The sequence below is a fragment of the Hemicordylus capensis genome, chromosome 3 (assembly GCF_027244095.1).
Source record: "Hemicordylus capensis ecotype Gifberg chromosome 3, rHemCap1.1.pri, whole genome shotgun sequence".
Lineage (NCBI taxonomy): Eukaryota > Metazoa > Chordata > Lepidosauria > Squamata > Cordylidae > Hemicordylus > Hemicordylus capensis.
In genome coordinates, this window is record NC_069659.1 from 97918858 (window position 1) to 97938092 (window position 19235).

At 42.2% G+C, this 19235-nt stretch overlaps 1 protein-coding gene across 2 annotated transcripts in view; it reads left to right on the forward strand.

Annotated features, from left to right (window-relative positions):
• Window positions 1–19235, forward strand: part of DIPK2B (divergent protein kinase domain 2B) — a 370971-nt gene that overhangs the window by 273262 nt on the left and 78474 nt on the right. The window lies entirely within an intron of this gene.

Below are 19235 nucleotides of genomic sequence, written 5' to 3' on the forward strand. Positions count from 1 at the left end.
GAGAGAAAGAGAGAGAGGGTGCATTGAAAACATACGTTAGCAGACATTTCACAAATATTGGTCTTAAACTGAATTCTATTTAAAACAAAGTATATGAAAAAGATAATCTATGGTTGTGGATCACATGATAGCAATTTTGCATATTTGAATAATCAAGTAATAAGTGTGATTTTCAAATGAGTAGCAATGTGTGAGATTTTCAAATGAGTAGCAATGTGTGAACTTACCATTAGTCTAGTTGTTTTGATTGCACTCCTTTAAAATCCTGCAATTGTCAAAAAACTCAAACTGAGTTTTAGAAATATTTATTTCTTCTTAATTAGAGAAGAAAGCAAGAACCTAGATGCTAGGGTGCACTAAAACATAAAATGAAGAACAACATTATTCTCTGAAATCTTGTGGTTTCTGGACCTGGTTTCAGGCACATTCATGGGGTTTTGGATCTGGTTCCTCAATATTTATGTTCAGTTTAATGAGATTGTGGCTCAAATTCCCTGTTATGGTTTCATCTGGACAAAAGGGAGAGACATACTGTTATTCAGCAAAGTTAATACATTTCTGGTATTTTTCTTGCAGAGGAGAGGAGAAAGAAGTGGAATGTTTGCCATTCAAAGCACTTGATTTTTCTCAGGAAGTATTCACTCTCCGTATTACTAAACTGAAATTAGTCAAATATACACATTTTGAAAAAGCAAACCAATTTTTAAGTGAAGCACATGTCATCAGAGTGCATACATACTAATGTGGAAGTATTACAAAAGCGGCAAGCATTGAATTGGAGCATCTATCAGTCTGCAAAACAAGGAGTGAATGTCAAGGTCCTCACTTTGCTTCCATTCATTTCAGTCCTTTAAATGCTTCTGTCCTTGAGATGTTTATACCTGGAGCTCCAGCCTTCCTTTCAACAAAAAGCAGAAAAATGGCTTTTCCGTTTTGGCCAGGAAAACTTCAGTAACTACCCTTAGTCCATGTATAAAAACAAGAACTGATATGTCTCGCAGCATTCCAGCAGCGAAATGCTTCATGCCAGAGCTGCTATGGATGTATAGGCAACCCTGACACTGTTAAGAATAAGCAGTTGTGCAAGCAGCATTGCTACCATTATTTGTATTGGGGCAAATGGTAACAACTGCAGTGGTAGTGCTTGAACAGCTGTTCATTCTTAGCAGTCCTGGGGCTGCCTGCACATCTGCAGCAGCCCTGGCGTGGAGCATTTTGGTGCCAGTATGCTGCAAATAATGTTGGCCACTATTTTTTTTAAAGTGTCTCCATATTATTGTTATTAATTATTTCTATTACCAACTTCATCTAGTTGTTGACTCAGGGCCTGAGATTTCATTTTAATAACATGCTTGAGGAAAGCCATCATGAGACGGGGAGAGAGTCCCCCCCCCACACACTGTGTATATACAGTTGCTGACATCCAGATTAATGCTGCACTAGTGCAATGGGCAGTGTTCCGTCTAACAGAGATTCCCAGATGTTGTTGACTACAACTCCCAGAATCCCCAGCCAAAGGCCACTGAAGCTGGGGTTGCTGGGAATTGTAGTCAGCAACATCTGGGAATCCCTGTTAGAGGGAACAGTGGCAACGAGCAAAAATGAAGGCCATGTAGCTGAGCAGATGCTCAAAGTTGCACAAACTCTTTGGACCTCAGACTGCTTGTACAACAAGTAAGGGTGTGCATGAACTGAGGTTCAAGGCGAGCACAGGTTCAGTACCGAAGTGGGTTGAATGACATCCGAACCAGTTCGGCGATGTGGGGAGGGGAGCGGCAAGTGGGAGCTTTAAGAAAGAAGCAAGCAGGTCCTCGTCCAAACTGGTTCTGCACCGAACCTGTGCAAGCCTGGTTCATGCAGGCCATTAGCAACAAAAATAGTGGATTGTTTTGCATAATTCCTTGCAATACATATGGGCTGAGGAAGAGGTCTCATGGCATGAGACATGCCACAGGTTTTGCAAACAGACCCTGTTGCAAAAGTAGTCTGGAATGAAAGCTGCTAACTTGGCAAAGAGGCACCTTTTGATGTGGTGATTCTATTTTATTTAGCAGGGGGAAAGTAACTGGCCCTATCCACCCCCAGCAAGTACCTCCAGTGACTGTTGCTGGTGTCTATCTTATGTTTCTTTTTAGTTTGTGAGCCCCCTTTTTTTTTTTTGCATTTTAAATTTTTATTGGCTTTTACAATAGCTTTACATTCAAATTACATTCGTTTATTTAATTCTACACATAAGTAAATATTGACTTCCCGCTTACCTATCTACATGGTTCATGATAACTATACATATAAATCATTGCTATAATAATTCAAAATATACATACTCCACACTACTACTCGATTTTACCCAACCCAACCTGCTGTTATTACTATATTTCAAACCCTACTGAAAAGTCCATATTAGAAAAATAGTTCTTTAAGTAAAGCAAAAATGGTTCCCAATCTTCTTTAAAACATTCCAAATTTTCATCTCTTATAAGTGCTATAAGCTTTGCCATCTCAAGTTTGTGAGCCCTTTGGGGACAGGGATCCATCTTATTTATTTATTATTTCTCTGTGTAAACCGCCCTGAGCCATTTTTGGGCAGTATAGAAATCGAATGAATGAATGAATGAATAAGCTTCCAGCTTAGTGGAACTAGCTAGTACAAAATCCTTGTGCAACATGTTTGCACTAGTGCAGTATTTGTATGAGTGTCAGTCAATATTTGCATTTTCAAGCTCCCTCATCATTGATCATTCTCACCTATCCTCATGGAGAACATCTACTTTTGGCTTGACATTAATGCCTTTACTTAATTTATATCAGTTCATTGGTGAATTCTGCTGTGACACTATATGAAATTATAACATGATATAATAACTCATCTAATCACATATTTTGTATATTTCATTTGAATATATCCTTCAGTAAGTCAACCTAGGTGAGTGCGTGGGAGGGCGGTAGGAGTCTTTCTCTGGCTCATATTAAAATCCATTCGGGGCCATAATGCTTGCCTTTTGACAAGAATTACATCTTATTGAGGCTCTCATTAGAAGCCAACTAATTGTGAACTTCAGTGACATTACTAATTCCCATTGTTTTCACTTTGTTAGACAACTATCAGTGCTATGAGGACTTACAGCATTGATCTTCTAAAAGGCAGTCAATACTCTGCCTCCCAGCAGTTGCAATAGGCAGATGAAGTTCATAGGCAGATGAAGGGTTTTTCTCATACAACCAACTAGGGATGTGCAATATGAACCGGTTCATATTCGAACCGGTTCAGTTTGATGGTTTGAATTTGAATCGAACCAGGCATCAGGTTCAAGCTGCAGGTTCGGATTCAAACCAAACTGTGTGTGTGGGGTGTGTGTGTGTGTGTGTTCGATTCGAACCAGTTCAAACCAGTTCAAACTGGTTCAAACCTCCAAAAGTCGGTGGGGGTGGTAGCTGGCAGCATGGCAGCTAGTAGCTGGTAGCATGAGTACCTACCACCCAACCCTCAAAGCAATTGGACATTCATACGATTTTTTTAATGAATTATTGAATATTTTTAATTTTTTCTCATAGGGTATAAAGGGACTTGAACCAGCCCATTATTCCCTATTGTGGAGCACCCATGGGTGCCAACAACCACCCAATCCCCAAAGCAATCAGACACTCCTAAGATTTTTTAATGAATTTTAAAAATATGTTTAATTATTTTTCTCATAGAGTATAATGGGACTCGAACCAGCCCATTATCCCCTATTGAGGAGCACCTAGAGGCACAAAGGTGGGGTGGGTGATATGAGATTTTCAATGACAAACCATGAATCCACTCTCTACCAGAGAATCTACACTCAAAAACCCTCAGAAACAACAAAACCCAGTACCCCATGGGTTAGCAACCCAGTACCCCATGGGTTAGTAGTGTAGTGCTCCCTCTGTGCACTATACTACCATTCACTCTGGGCAACCCCAGATCCCCCCAAATGTAGTTATGGGGCAGCTGGAACCTCCATTTTTCCCTATGGAGAAAAACCTTAAAGATACATAAACTTCAAAAATCACTTAAAAATCAGCCCTTTGCCCAATTCCTTTGAAATAATTCTGATAGCTTCCTTGCCCCCCTTGGGAACTACTAACCACCACATTCCACTCTAGACCACCCCTTTCCCCCTGACATGAAGCTATACATTTGCTGGAATCCTCATTATTCCCTATGAAGAATTCAAAAATACTCAAAAAATTCAAATTTTGAAGAATTCAAAAATACAAATTCACCAATAATCGGAGGAGTGTCCGATTGCCTTGGGGTTTTTTGGGTGGTAGGCACCCCAGGTGCCTACCACCCACCCTACTTTTGTGCCCCTAGATGCTCCACAATAGAGGATAATGGACTGGTTTGAGTCCCATTATACCCTATGAGAAAAATAAAGATAATTCAAATATTCATTAAAAAATCATAGGAGTGTCCAATTGCTTCAGGGTCTGGGTGGTTGTTGGCACCCATGGTGCTCCACAATAGGGAATAATGGGCTGGTTCAAGTCCCACTATACCCTATGAGGAAAAAAATCAAAAATTCATTAAAAAATCGTACAAGTATCCAATTGTTTTGGGGGTTGGGAGGTAGGTACCCATGGATACCAGCTACCAACCCACCCACTTTTGTAGGTTTGAACCAGTTCAAACCAGTTCTAATTCAAACCGAACTGGGGGGTTCAAGCAAAACCAAAACTGAACCTCCCCCTCCTGGTTCGAACTCGAACCAAACTGGGCAAACCGGTTTTGTGCACATCCCTACAACTAACACACTCACAATAGCAGCTCTGCATACAGCGAATCATTTATGTACCAAGAATATCATTGCTGGACTGGGTAATATATACTGGAATTCGTTGCAATGCACATTAGGAGTCATGATGAAAAACTGATGAGATCCTCCACAGTCAGTGCAAGTTTTGCAAATTCTGGGTAACTTTATTTGCCCATTAAGTACCTTTCTGAAACATTGTAAAAGGCAAAATCTCAAAACAACAACAACAACAAAACCACTATGACACACCAAGGAAGTTGGCCACACACAAATGGTTTCATTTTCTCATGACTTTCTCTTAAGTCCTAATTATAATGTTGGCTGAAAAGCTGAAAGAATTAGAAGCAGAATAATGTGTGTGGCCAAGGAAAAGAGAGGGCAGATTTCTGAGAAAGGCCAAAAAAACAAACCTTAACACAACGAAAAGTCCTACAGATTGCAAACTTTAGAAAACCAAAACATAATAATTTAAAAATACCCCGAAATACTGATGTTCCCTTTAAACACATATCTCACAAACATACAAAATGAAGGCATTTGACTGGGCAAAGCCCAGTGCAAGTTAAATATGTCTAAGTCTCACTGCAATAAGCAGGCTTTAAGGTCTCATTAAATAGCAATAGCAATAGCAATAGCACTTACATTTATATACCGCTCTATAGCCGGAGCTCTCTAAGTGGTTTACAATGATTTAGCATATTGCCCCCAACATTCTGGGTACTCATTTTACCGACCTCGGAAGGATGGAAGGCTGAGTCAACCTTGAGCCCCTGGTCAGGATCGAACTTGTAACCTTCTGGTTACAGGGTGGCAGTTTTACCACTGCGCCACCAGGGGCTCAATCATTAAATATTAGCCAATTGCTATGGCTGCTGTTTATACTATACAATTCCATTCCATTTTGTTTTACACCAGTGCATTCAGTAAAGAGAAATATACCGTACTGAGAGCCAGTATGGTAATGGATGTGAATCTAGGTTCAAATGCAACTTCTGTCCTAAATGTACTAGATTTGAGACAGAATTCCTTGGCAAACTGTGATTAACTGCCATTCCTGGCTGACATCCTGACCAGGAGTGTAGCTATAACTGAGCAGATGGGGTCAAAGAATACCGGGGCTCTAGATCCTGAGGGGCCTCCAGCTCCACTCCTCCCTATTTTCTTCATTATCTCCCTCACTCTGAGGGGCCGTCACGGAGAGGGGTGAACACAGGCCTCCCTCTCCCCTAGCTACACCCCTGAGCCTGACTAAATTTACTAGAAGAAGTCGTGCTTAAATCCAATAGTTCTTTAGCATCTATATATTTAATTCTCTTAGCCGACAAGCGTGTCCTCCGTTTGGCGGCGGAACTCTCACGACACATTGCGAGAGTTCCGGCCTTGGGCAAGACTTGAAGGGAAAGAAAAAAGGGAGGCGGCGGCAGCAGCAGTGGGCCGCAAAACAGCCAGAGGAGGTGGCGGTGGGACAGCCTGGCCAGGCCGTCCAGGGAAAGAAGGCGGCGGCGGCCTCAGCTGGGCGCTGGAAGGCGCCAGTGGCAGCCTCCGCTGGCCACTGGGAGGCAGTGGGGGCGGGGCGGCCTAGCCTATCCCGGGTGAGGCAGTGGCGGCCCAGCCTGGCCGCCAGGAGCAGGAGGCAGCAACGGGACGGTCAGGCGAGGGGAGAGGACCTCTGAAAAGTATACAGTGTACTGTGCTTGATTGGCCAGCAAACTTGCCTGACCTGACCCCATAGAGAATCTATGGGGCATTGCCAAGAGAAGGATGAGAGACATGAGACCAAACAATGCAGAAGAGCTGAAGGCCGCTAATGAAGCATCCTGGTCTTCCATAACACCTCAGCAGTGCCACAGGCAGATAGCACCCATGCCACGCCTCATTGAGGCAGTAATTGCTGCAAAAGGGGCCCAAACCAAGTACTGAATACATATGCATGCTTACACTTTTCAGAGGTCCGATATTGTTCTATTCTTCAATCCTTGTCTTATTGGTTCCATGTAATATTCTAATTTTCTGGGATTGTGGATTTGAGGTTTTCATGAGCTGTACGCCATGATCATCACAATTATAACAAATTAAGGCTTGACTTATCTCGCTTTGCATGTAATGCGTCTGTCTCATATATCAGTTTCACCTTTTAATTTGCATTACTGAAATTAATGGACTTTGGCACGATATTCTAATTTTCCGAGTTTCACCTGTATACTATCCTGTATATGTTTTTTGTACCCATAATTTGCATGCTGAAGGTTTCCAGTTCCTATGCCAATCACTGCCAGTCCGGATGGATCAGCAATATCAGCAGAGGCAACACTATTACTGACATTGTCAAAAAAAGCAACAGTAGCCCCATATAATAGGAAGTGCCTCTTTTTTGTGGGGGGGGGGCACTACTACTTCCTGCTGCACTTTGTGATTCAAGTGCTAGCACCTATGCTGGCAATCACATATTGAAGCACCCTTATGAACATAGCTGCCTCATTTGTGATGTGTCGATTCTCTCCTTTCCTTGTTTGTTTCTTTAGAAACTGTTTAGCTTACCATTCAGTAAATGAGTTTCAAGATGAAGAATGACAAAACCAATATCATCTCAAACCTTCCACAAATCCTTCAACAGGAGTGATAAGCAGGAAAATGACTCTGCAACCAATAAAAGCAAAAGGCACATTACCCTCAAAAGGTTTGTCTAAATAAACAAGTCTATGAAAGGCCAATATCCCAAACCTGGAAAACCTCAGAAGGCAGCTAGTTCCATCATTTGAGGGCCTTCCACTCATGGTGGCTTCATGGCCATGGCAGGCAGCTGGTCTGAATTATTTGCCACAAGCAGAAGCTGCAGTTTTGCATACCAATGCAACCCTTGCAGATGTAATTTGGAAAACATGTTCGAGGGGCTCAACTCTGGGTCAAATTAAAATCTTGGGTTATATCATTCAGACTTTATTTGTGTTAAATATGCTCAGAAGATTCCTCAGCTGACATTATCGCAAGGGAGAACAGATGGTGCAGCAGCAAGTAGCCAATTCTCCCTTATCCCAGTCCTACCACAAGCAACCACACCAAAAGGAATTATCCGAGACGGGATGTGAGAAATTCAGGATCTCCTCCTATGAGGTGCCCATAGCAAGGCATAGCTGCAGGGGACAGAAACAGATATAGAGATTTAGGTGTTTTAAAAAAAACTTGTTAAAGATGTCCAGTTCAATCCTACGCATGTTTACTCAGAAGCAGGTTTTGCTGTGTTCAGTCAAACTCACTCCTACGTAGGTGTAAACAGAACTACAGCCTTAGAAATTTAAAAGAACCACCACATATTCCAGTGCAATACTGACAAGTCTCCCTAATTCTGGATACTTACTTAGGCAACAACCCAGCCACAACCCAGTGTAGTACTAATCCAGAAAGAAAATAATACAACAGACTTTGGAAGGAAAATAATAATAAAGATGTCTCCCAGGCTTCTTGCATATCATATAAGGAATTATATAATTAAAATTTGGGGCTACAAAGTTCAGAAGCAAGATGAAAGCATTTCCATTTTTACAGTGGTTACTTAAACTACATTTAGCTTATAACAACAGTAATTTCGATAGTAATGAATGGTTTCAGCTCACATTTGGAAGAAGTATAATCCTTGGCATATAAATATCAGTAAGTCATGCTGTCAGCATCTGATGTGGTTGTTCTGTTTGAACATTGCTGCAGTTGCTCCTGCTTAAGTTGGGCCTCCCCAAGAGATCCTGTTTTCTGGACGTTTCCTGCTATGAGTAATTCCTCATCAGCATCCCTCAGAAGCTGAGTTGTTCAAGAGTGCCATCTTGAGTACAATATGCTGAATATCAGGAACACAGAATGAATGAGCAAAGACTGGCAATTTTTGCATATGAAGCTGCCTTACCCTGAGTCAGACCATTGGTCCATCTGCCAGTCTCTGTAGACATTGATTGGCAGCAGCTCTCCAGGGTTTTTTAGGCAGGGCTCTTGCCCCTGCTAGGGACTGAACCCAAAATTTTTTGTATGCAAAATATGTGCTCTACTACTAATGAGCAACAAAAATGATTATAGCAGGAAGTTATTTGCCAGCTCCTTAAATCAGGAACTTACAAATGTCAATGCACAGCTTTAATTTACTTTGCTTTCTAACATTTATGTCTTTTCATATCATTATTATTGAGAGTTTTTAGTCACTGGCAGACACTGAGATTAACTATGGGAGAAGCACTGGTGCTTCTGATGAGTTCAGCTAACTCCGTACCTGCGCTCATACAGCAGCAAGGGGGTGGGATTTTGACAACCTCCCCCCAGAAGCTCTCTGTGCCAACCAATATATGCTCCCAATGGCTGCATAGCCTTCAGGGACATATTTTCAGATGGCACAGAGTGCTTCCAGGAGATGAGGAGTCATCAATATTTCACACACATGACATGTAAGCACCAGTGCAGTGTTAGGCTGGAACTCTAAGCACTGGAACTATCAGTGATTCTCCTGTAGCACCAGCACATTTGTATGTCACCCACCATAACATGAAACAATTTCTATGATGTGTCAAGCAGAAGTACCATTTTCTCCATGGGGTCTTACATTTATGGGGGACCAAATACTCTTGTGTAGTTAGCACTTCAATTTCTTTACTGGCAGCAAGCAGTGGGATGGGGGTGGTGGTGCTCAGCTTATAATAGGCGCAAGTCAAGTAAGTGAGATCAGGAGGATTAACATTTATCAGAAATTATACAACCTGGGAAGATTAAAAAAAGTCTTTGCCTGTTATCAAAAAGACAACAATGTAGGCATCAGTGAGCCTAACAAGGAAAAGCAGGGTGTTGGCACTGACAGCAGGGCACTTGTAGGAAAGTAGGAAAGATTACCTTAGTGCATGGGCAAGTTGAGGTGGGAGTAGGATCAAGTTTTGTCATGGGCAATTATGTCCCCATTGGCTGGGAGGAGGGAAGTGGGGACACAATTTGATTTGCTGGATCTCAGCTTGACAAAGGCAGAACCTGGGTGCCTGACTTGAACATTCCTTGAGTTGTGGCTTGTTTTGCTTATGAGATAGTGTTGTGGTGAGAAATGGACAGTGGCGGCTCTGTGTGTGTGTGTGTGTGTGTGTGTGTGTGTAATATTTCTTGGTGATTGCTGTGATGAGCTCCATGTCTGGCCTTGAGACTAACTTGTGAGTCTGCTCTGCAATCTGCATTGCAAGGTGTACTCAGTCAAAATGTGGCTGAAGCTGCTCCAGTTGAGTTTATGGCTATGCTGAGTAAGGGTGCTGCTGTGGCAGCTGTGGTTGCAATAGTAGCAAGTAACATAAGGAGTCGTAATTATGTGAAAGAAAGACTTGTACAAATGATGTTACTGTACATAGGAAGCTGCCATATACCGAGTCAGACCATTGGACTGGCAGCAGCTTCTCCAAGGTTGCAGGGAGGAATCTCTCTCAGCCCTATCTTGGAGATGCCAGAGGGAGAAATTGGAATCTCAGATGCTCTTCTCAGAATGGCTCCATCCCCTAAGGGGAATATCTTACAGTGCTCACATGTAGTCTCCCATTCAAATGCAACCAGAGTGGACCCTGCTTAGCTAAGGGGACAAGTCATACTTGCTAGTACCACAAGAGCAGCTCTCCTCTCTAAGTAGCATGGGCACTGTGGCTGGCAGTGGATTCTGGGTCAGTCATGCTTTTTTATTCTCATGGCTATTTTTGGACTGTGCTTGAAATGTGTGTACTGTGTTGGGAGGGACAGATTTCCTTTTAACTGTGTGCTTCTGCAGCATTTTTCAAGGCAGAGTTGCCAAATGCATTCTATGGGGGTTTTTTTGTGAGGGGAGGTTAAAAATGGTTTAAAATCACCTGCTTGCCCATTTCTTTTGCGGGTTGGGTGGAAGGTACCATCCAACCCACTTTGGTGTCCCTACTAGGAGCTATCCACGGGAAACAATTGAGTGTTTCGAGTTCCCTGTTGTTCTCTATGGCAGAAACACTAAAAATGTTTCAAGTTTGTTCCACTGAAACAGCTGGCTCGATTGCTGTTTCGACAGAATGTTTTGGCCATTTTGTGTTTTGTTTCGAGCTCAAAACATAATGCTAAATCCATATCATATATATCCCTAGGAGAGATATATACCACTAGTCTTAACTTCTTTTTTCTTTGTCACCTGTTCAGAACCCACTGTCACTCTTCAATGTCCTTGTATTCTTCCTTTTAAGAAGCAAAATTGTAAATATTTCCAACAACTTCTAGAGCACAGTTGTCTAGTTTATCACCAGTAATAAAGAACTTACTCTTGCTGATAAATCCATGAAGAATTGGACATATACAGAAATCCCTGATTTAAATCCTCACTCAGGTTCCCTTTACACAGTACAGCCTATCATAGATTTAAGTTCTTTTAAAAAAATATATAGTAAGCAGTGCACTCCCAAAGGGATGAAGCAGCACTGAGCCCAGTGTAAATCAGGAGAGAATTTCTACCCTTAAAAGCTACGAACAATGTGTCTATTCCCATTATGACCATCACTGTAATAATGTGTTGTAACAGATAAAGAAACAGTCCTGAAAATGTTTATGAAGGCAAATAAACATCATTAGCATTTGTACAAAACGTTTCTTCAAGAAAGACACTCAGTTATTTTGTTTAAATGTTTCCTCTTAACAACAGCTGTTCCCCAAAAGGCTTGTAAAATAGCATCCATCAGCCAACATCAGAGTATATGTTACCTAGTTGTGTTATATTAATAATTTTTTAAAAAAGGAAACCCTTATGCAACCCTTATCACCCTCTTTTTTTGTGCAGTGCACATTTGTGGACACGCACCACTGTTGTGATAAATAAAACCAAAGAATCAGTGTTTGGATACCATTATAAAGAAAGGCACTTCAAATAGGCTAAAAACTGGCTAACGTACAAATAGAAAATTCTGCTTGTAGCCCAGACCTGACCAGTATTTCATGTAACAGGGATTCTCATATGCTCTTGACTACAACTCCCATAATCCCCAGCCAAAGACCATTGCAGCTGCGGATGCTGGGATATGTAGTCAACAACTTCTAGGAATCCCTGTTACAGGGGACAATTGCCCTAACCATGTTTCCTGGAAATGAGTCCCATGAACCCAAATCCAACTGGGTTTACTCCAGTGTTCCCTCTAAGGCGTGCACGTGTGCATGTGCTTGCACATTTTTTGATGTCTGCTCAGTTAATTTTAGATCCTACTCAATTTTAATTGGGAAGGTCCTTTCCTGAATGCATGTGCACACACACTGCCTTGATACTGCCCAGAAAAAAATTCATTCCGCACATAGATGTAAAATAATAAGAGAGAACACTGGTTTACTCCCGATCAATGGTGGCTGGTACGGACAGATCAGAGGGGAGGTAAACAAGTCTCAGGTGAGGGTCATTCTCATTCTTCTTGCCCTGTCCTGGGAGCCTCGCTCTCCTTTGCTCCACCTGGTGGCGACCATGGCATTAACCCCTTGCTTGCAGGCTGGTCATTTGCCCAGTTTCCCAACCCAGCAAATTACCAGCCTTGAGAGCAAGAGGTTAACACCATGGCTAGGTGTGGCATGGGAAAGTGAGGTATCTGGGAAGGGTCAAGAGGAGTGAGAATGAGCCTCACCTGTCCTGAGGCTCGTTTACCACCACCACCCCCGATCTGCCTGTACTGGCTTCCACTGCTCCCAAGTAAGTGTTCATAAGACTTCTGACTTAGATACAGAAGTTACTGGAGGTACTACCTTTGTGGCAACAGTAATGGATCTTATGTGGCCAAGCTTCATATTTTAATTACTATGACATTTGCATTTGAAGAGCAAGGTGTTACCTACAGCAGCAGTACCTTTGACAGAGTTCTTTTTTTCTTCTAGGGAGGGAAACAGAGGAGTGCTAAGTAGCCCAACTACATATGATGTTACACCCAACATGAGAAGATGGGCATCACCAGACCTAGTCCATTGATCTTGAATAATTAGTCATTATTGGTTGTGTGTGTGGTGAGAGAGAGAAATTATTTCCCTTTACTTATTTTTGTGCCAAAAATCCTTAAGCAGCAACTTGCGCCAACATAGTGGTTAATGTGGGAACTACTGTGTGACAGTTCTAAGCAGATAGAGAGGCAGTTCACTGTAGCTCATGACCATACTATAAGGGCAATGTCCCCCCACCCCGCCCACTGCTTCCCCTGACTTCCAGGTAGCTCTACGAATGCAGCAATGCTGGATTTAGAATGTGGTTTCGGGGTCCTGAGGCAATGAGAGACCAGGCAGCTGTGCCTCTTTCTGCACATTCTGCTCTCAGTCCCGTTGTCCACCTCATTCACTTAATAGGGCTCTGGGTGCCATATAGCAGGTGTGATGTGATGTGGACAATTGGATTGTGAGAGGAATAAGCAGACATTGCAGCTGCTGTACCTCCCACCACATCAGAGAATTCCAGAAGCAGTGCAGATTTCTAATTTGCAACTCTCAGACTTATACAAATACGAATAATATTTATATACCACTTTTCAACAAAAGTCCGCAAAGTGGTTTACACTGAAATGAAATGAAATGGCTCCCTGTCCCAAAGGGCTCACAATCGAAAAAAGAAACATAGGAACATAGGAAGCTGCCATATACTGAGTCAGACCATTGGTCTATCTAGCTCAGTATTGTCTTCACAGACTGGCAGCGGCTTCTCCAAGGATGCAGGCAGGAATCTCTCTCAGCCCTATCTTGGAGATGCTGCCAGGGAGGGAACTTGGAACCTTCTGCTCTTCCCAGAGCGGCTTCTTCCCCTGAGGGGAATATCTTGCAGTGCTCACACATCAAGTCTCCCATTCAGACGCAACCAGGGCAGACCCTGCTTAGCTATGGGGACAAGTCATGCTTGCTACCACAAGACCAGCTCTCCTCCTAAGATAAACATAAGATAAACACCAGCAACAGCCACTGGGAGAATGTGGTGCTGGGGATGGATAGGACTGGTTGCTCTGCCCCTGCTAAATAAAAAGAATTGCCACTTTTAAAAGCTGCCTCTTTGCTCAGCAGGGGACTAATGAAAAGCACTTTTATTATGTTCAAAGGCTAATTGCCATCCTGTTTCTTCCTAAATACGGCATAGTGCATGGTTCCAGCCCATGCATCTCACTCTCCTCTTTTCTTATACTTTAGTAACTTTTCCCCCTCTTCACAGATCTAGCTGCTGTGCTGTGTTTGTTGAACTTAAGAAACCTTAAGGACCATTTTTCTTAATTTCCAAGCAAGATGGTGCCTTAAAGTGTTGTTAAAATGCCCATTATCTGTTGACCATCAGCTTTCTTTTAAAGCAGGAACACAAAGCCTCATTTCCTTATTAATATCGATTTATGATTTTTTAAAAAAAGTCATCATTTTTTCTGTGCTTTGTCCACTGACATTTAAGCTCTAGAGGACATCCAATTTTGAAATAAATTGCTTCCTGAACTTCCTTTTTGTAATTTCCAATAATTGTAAATGATACATAATGAGTTTAACATCATCCTGAAACATTTTTCATTAACTCATGAATAATCAACGTATCTTGTTACCAAATGATGGTGTTTCTCATAACATAGGGCCAAATGTACCGTTTGAAGATGAGGTGGGGGTGAGGGGACAGATCTGAAACAACAACTGATGCAGCAGAGGGATTAAAAACCCGATCTGATTCATGACAGCAGTTTACATTTACGGTGGCCTAATAGGACCTGTCTGAAAGCAGCCAGCAGACGACTCTTCCTATTTTGAACAAACGATGTTTGAGCAAACAAGAGATAAAATGCACAAGAATCCAAAGGCAAAAATGTCCAGTTTATAAATTCTTCCACCAACTGTTATTCGTAGTTGCAAAATGAAATTGGGATAAATACTGCTCAGATTTTTAATAGAACTGATTATAAAGATGCTGGTTGTTCACTCATCCTCCAGCAGAACTATTTTCTGACTGGCAAAGCAATGCTGACCCACATAAGCTGAGATCAGGACTCTCCAGTACTATGCAATACTCACAGTGTCAGAAATCTTCAGATTTTATGCTCTCTTCATATTATCACACAATCAAAAAATTCAGTAATGTGGATTATTCTGAACTATTTCTTATGAAAGCTCACATTACATATTTTATGTATGTCCATGTGCCATTCCAGTATGGTATCAGATAAATAGCAGATAAAAGAAATGGCATTGAGATTTGTAGGTTTCACATATAACTTTCACACAGTAAAAATGAGCCTTAGGTTTATAGTTCATGACCAGTTAAACTGCAAGATTTATCACTGAAACACCAATATGTACTCCAGATGTTCACAACATTAGGATGGTTCCAGGATCAAGTTCATTCCTTATATATTCCCTGTTGCATGCCAAATGATATGTGTCCAAATCAGAGATGGGCAAAATACTCAGAAAATGTATTTTAGATACAAAATACCAAATACCTGAGAAAATGTATTTTAGATACAAAATGCAAAATACTGGTAAACAACAAGTAAAAATACAAAACAGTATTTTAAAATACATCTTGAAATTCAAAATACAATGCCTGAAAATAGGGAACAATTTTGAGATGTTCGTTATTTATCCAAACTTGTTTCTATTTCCTTTAAGCAATATAAGTTTTTCAAAAATTAAAGCCAAAATGCCTTAAAACCTCTTTGGAGCATGTAGCCAGAGCAGGCACATAGGGAGACAGAATGTAGCATGCTTCCAGCCAGAACAAGTTTAAAACAATGAAAAGCTGGCTTATTTATGTCTATATAAAAAGTAGGACAGTTCACAGGCAACCAAAGCAAAATGGTTAAAATGCACAAGCGAGATACCTTTCTTCCTATCTGATGTTAGACAGGAGGCTTGGTAGCAGTTAGGTCTCAAATTGCAATTCAGAGAACAAAAGCTTGCATTGTGGTGAAGTCTGCACATTCCCAGGAGCCATGCAGCCTGGTCTCAGCTAACAAAGCTAAACTAACACCAAAGTAGCATGCTGGAAACAGCAACCTCAAGAGTCCCTCTCCTCACCTAATGTGAGGTTAACTATTCCTTCTTGGAGATAAGCAAAACAATCAAAAGCTTAATGTTTCTCCCTCAAGGTAGAGTTTTCTGAACAATAGAAACAAGATTCATGACAAACAAGTGAGAGACACTAAATCCACAAAAGCAGTGGGCATGGGCCCAGAACAAAACTGGCATTTGGAATTGACAGAAGTTCTGATATGAAACTAGAATGTGTTTTTAAGCCAAACAAAGGCCCATTCTGTCACATCCTCCCCACACCACAAACACATACAACCTGTTCTAGTGGGGAAAGCATTCTGCTGCTAGACACTGCTCAAAATGGGACAACACACAACATCCCAAAGGTCAGGGTGGCTTAAACATCACCAGTGAGTTTTGGGGAATACTTGACTCTTAACTCATCATGTAGCCTACATAGCCTATGGTGCATACTAGGAATAGCACAACAAGGTAGAAAACATACACATGATCAGATTCCCAAGCACTTCGCATAAAATGAACATGCAAAAAGCATAGCAACACATTTTCAGGAATCTAGCATGACAGATATAAGCATTTTTCTTAAGCTACAGGGTTGTGTGTAGCTAGCTCCAGGCACCTCAGAGGCAAGATGCTTCCAAATACCAGTTGCAGTGGAGCAACAGCAAGAGAGAGGGCATGCCTGCAGCTCATGCCAGTAGGCTTCTCAGAGGCATCTGGTGGGCTACTGTGTGAAACAAGATGCTGGACTGAATGGGCACTGGACTTTACACATAGGAAACATAGGACCTTTTTCCAGCCACACAAACATAAGGGTTCTCGGTTTCTCTCACTTCTTTGCAATTAGGAAGTAAATGAAAATCTCCCACTTTCTCCCCCACCACAACCGTACAAATGAATACAGTACCCAGGATGGAAGAGGCCCCCCCCATCCCCCCAATACCTAACAAACAGGGTAGCTGCTGGCTGGAAATCAGACATTGGACTGGGTCTCACGATCCGTGAGACCCGGTTTGGGGCTATGAGCGGGAAGGGAGCCCTGGGTGGCCGGATCGGCTGCCCACATGATTGCCGGCTCTGAAACGGAGCCGGCGGGGGCTGGGGAGCTTGGGGGCCACGGGGCCCCTGGAAGCCCCAGTATGCCCTGCGCAAGCATGCAGGGCATACTGGGGAGACCCCCGAGCCAAAGGCAGCTTTTCACCTCCCGGTTGGGGGTCTACTCATGAGTAGCTGCACTACGGAGCCGCGCCGCGGCTACTCATTAGCAGATAGCCTGGGTTTGCGGAGTGCTCGCTCCACAAACCTGGGCTAAGGGGCGGGCTACAGGAGCGGGTTAGCTGCTCCAGAACCACTGGGCTCAGCTGTGAGCCCAGTGGTTCTGACGATCAGCAAAAATTGGGCTAGAGGAGGATAGCCTGATTTTTGCTGATCGTCAGAATAGCCCCATTGATTCCTAGCCAGCTCATAGCTCAAAGAGTTTGAAAAGAGTTCTTAAGAACATAAAATAACTATTTACCTCTTGCCCTCCTAACTGTGCTTTGCTGATTGCTGTACTGTAGACCAGAGAAGGACAATGTGTAGGCAAATCTCAATTAATCCACATGTCTGCAAACTCTCCCACCTTCCAAGGGAGTGGGGGTAGAATTTGCATCCCAATGTGGGTGCTTACTGATCACTGAAAGACATTAGCCTAGTCATTTCAAATTGGTCGAGCTAGTTATCACTTGCTCTTCTCCTTGTTATACTACTTCTAATCAAAGAATCCTAGAGTGAAAGGGTGTGCCTCCTAAGAACTTGCTTGCTGAGTTGCTACAAAGACAACACAGAACTGACTGGGTTCAACTGACTGATGATGAACTTGAGCATAAGAGCTTGCTGATACTAATGGGCTGCTTGCTTGCAATAAAAAAGCAGCTCCTGAAGTAAAAAACAAAAACAAAACAGAGCAATGATTGACTGATGTATTTTGGTTTCAGCAATGTATTTTAAAAATATAAAATACCTGAAAAAATGTATTTTAGATACAAAATACTGTTCTGAAATGTATTCTAGATAAAAAATACAGAAGTATTGAAAATATGTATTTTTAAATACATGTATTTTAGATACTGCCATCTCTGGTCCAAATGGCCTTTGGAAGGTCAATTGAAACAACTGACACCAGTTGCAACTGACGCCAGTTGTGGCCAGGTGTTGTAAATCTGTTGGCTCGGCTGACCCGACAGGATTTACAATCCCTTCAGCTCTACTTCGGTGAGTTAAATAGAAAGTTTGGAGATAAGAATAGTTAGTTAGTTAGTTATTTGATTTCTATACCACCCTTCCAAAAATTACACAGAGAAATAATAAATAAAAATAAGATAGAACCCTGTCCCCAAAGGGCTCACAATCTAAAAGAAACATAAGACAGACACCAGCAACAGTCACTGGAAGTACTGTGCTGGGGGTCAATAGGGCCAGTTACACTCCCCCTGCTAAATAAAGAGAAACACCATGTTAAAAGGTGCCTCTTTGACAAGTTTGCAGGGGTAGTAGAATAGTAGCTTGGCTGCATGAACGAAAGTGAAAAATGACTCACAAAGAAAAGTAGCATAAACAAAATAAAGCTCCTTGAACTAAGCTAGGTATCCCCCTCTATGATAACTGAGTAATAACTGAAAATAATGGAACAAGGAATGACAAGAACAAGGACAGGCTGAAACACGAAAGGTTGAACAAGTCTTAAGTATGGACACTGTCTGCGATAGACAATGTTGCGGACAGTGCTGACTTAGAAACTGCTCCTGCTTGATATAGGGCTTGAGGTAACCAGCAGCCAATCAGGCTTTCCTGACTCAGCATTTTTATTGCCTCTCCTGTGAGATCTTGTGCTTGCATGTCTCCCACTGATCCTTTCTCTTGAGTTGTCTTCTTAACACAGGTGAACTTCCAGCTTCCTCCTGATCAGTCTCCTCTGTCTGCTGCCATTCCAGCTCAGCTACAGAGTCTGTTCTCACAGCCAAATCCTGCTGCTGTGCCTCTGAGCCTGTACTCCCACCCAAGTCCTCCCGCTCCTCTTCTGACTCAGAGGTTTGGGCTATAACACCAGGGTGCTTTCCAGACTAGCTGCTCAACAGCAGCAAAATGCCTCCATTGAGTCAAGTCACATTCAAAACGTAAACAGCAGGAGGAGCAGTCTCATGGAAACTAACAATCTGGAAAAACCCACCAACTTATTAACGCCTGATATATGACGTCCTAGCTCTATATCGCTGCAATTAAATTTGAAACAAGGCATTGGAAATGTGAACGGCACCCTACTGTCTGTGTAGGGACTGTGGTGTCACAATGCAGGAAGTGTGGAAGCACACTTCGGAGATATGATATGACCCGCATTGCAGGGTCTAATCTGGAAAGCACCCAGTTTTGGCAGTAGAAGACACATTTCTCAAATTGAGAAATTTGAGAAAACAAGCATGACAGCAAATACAG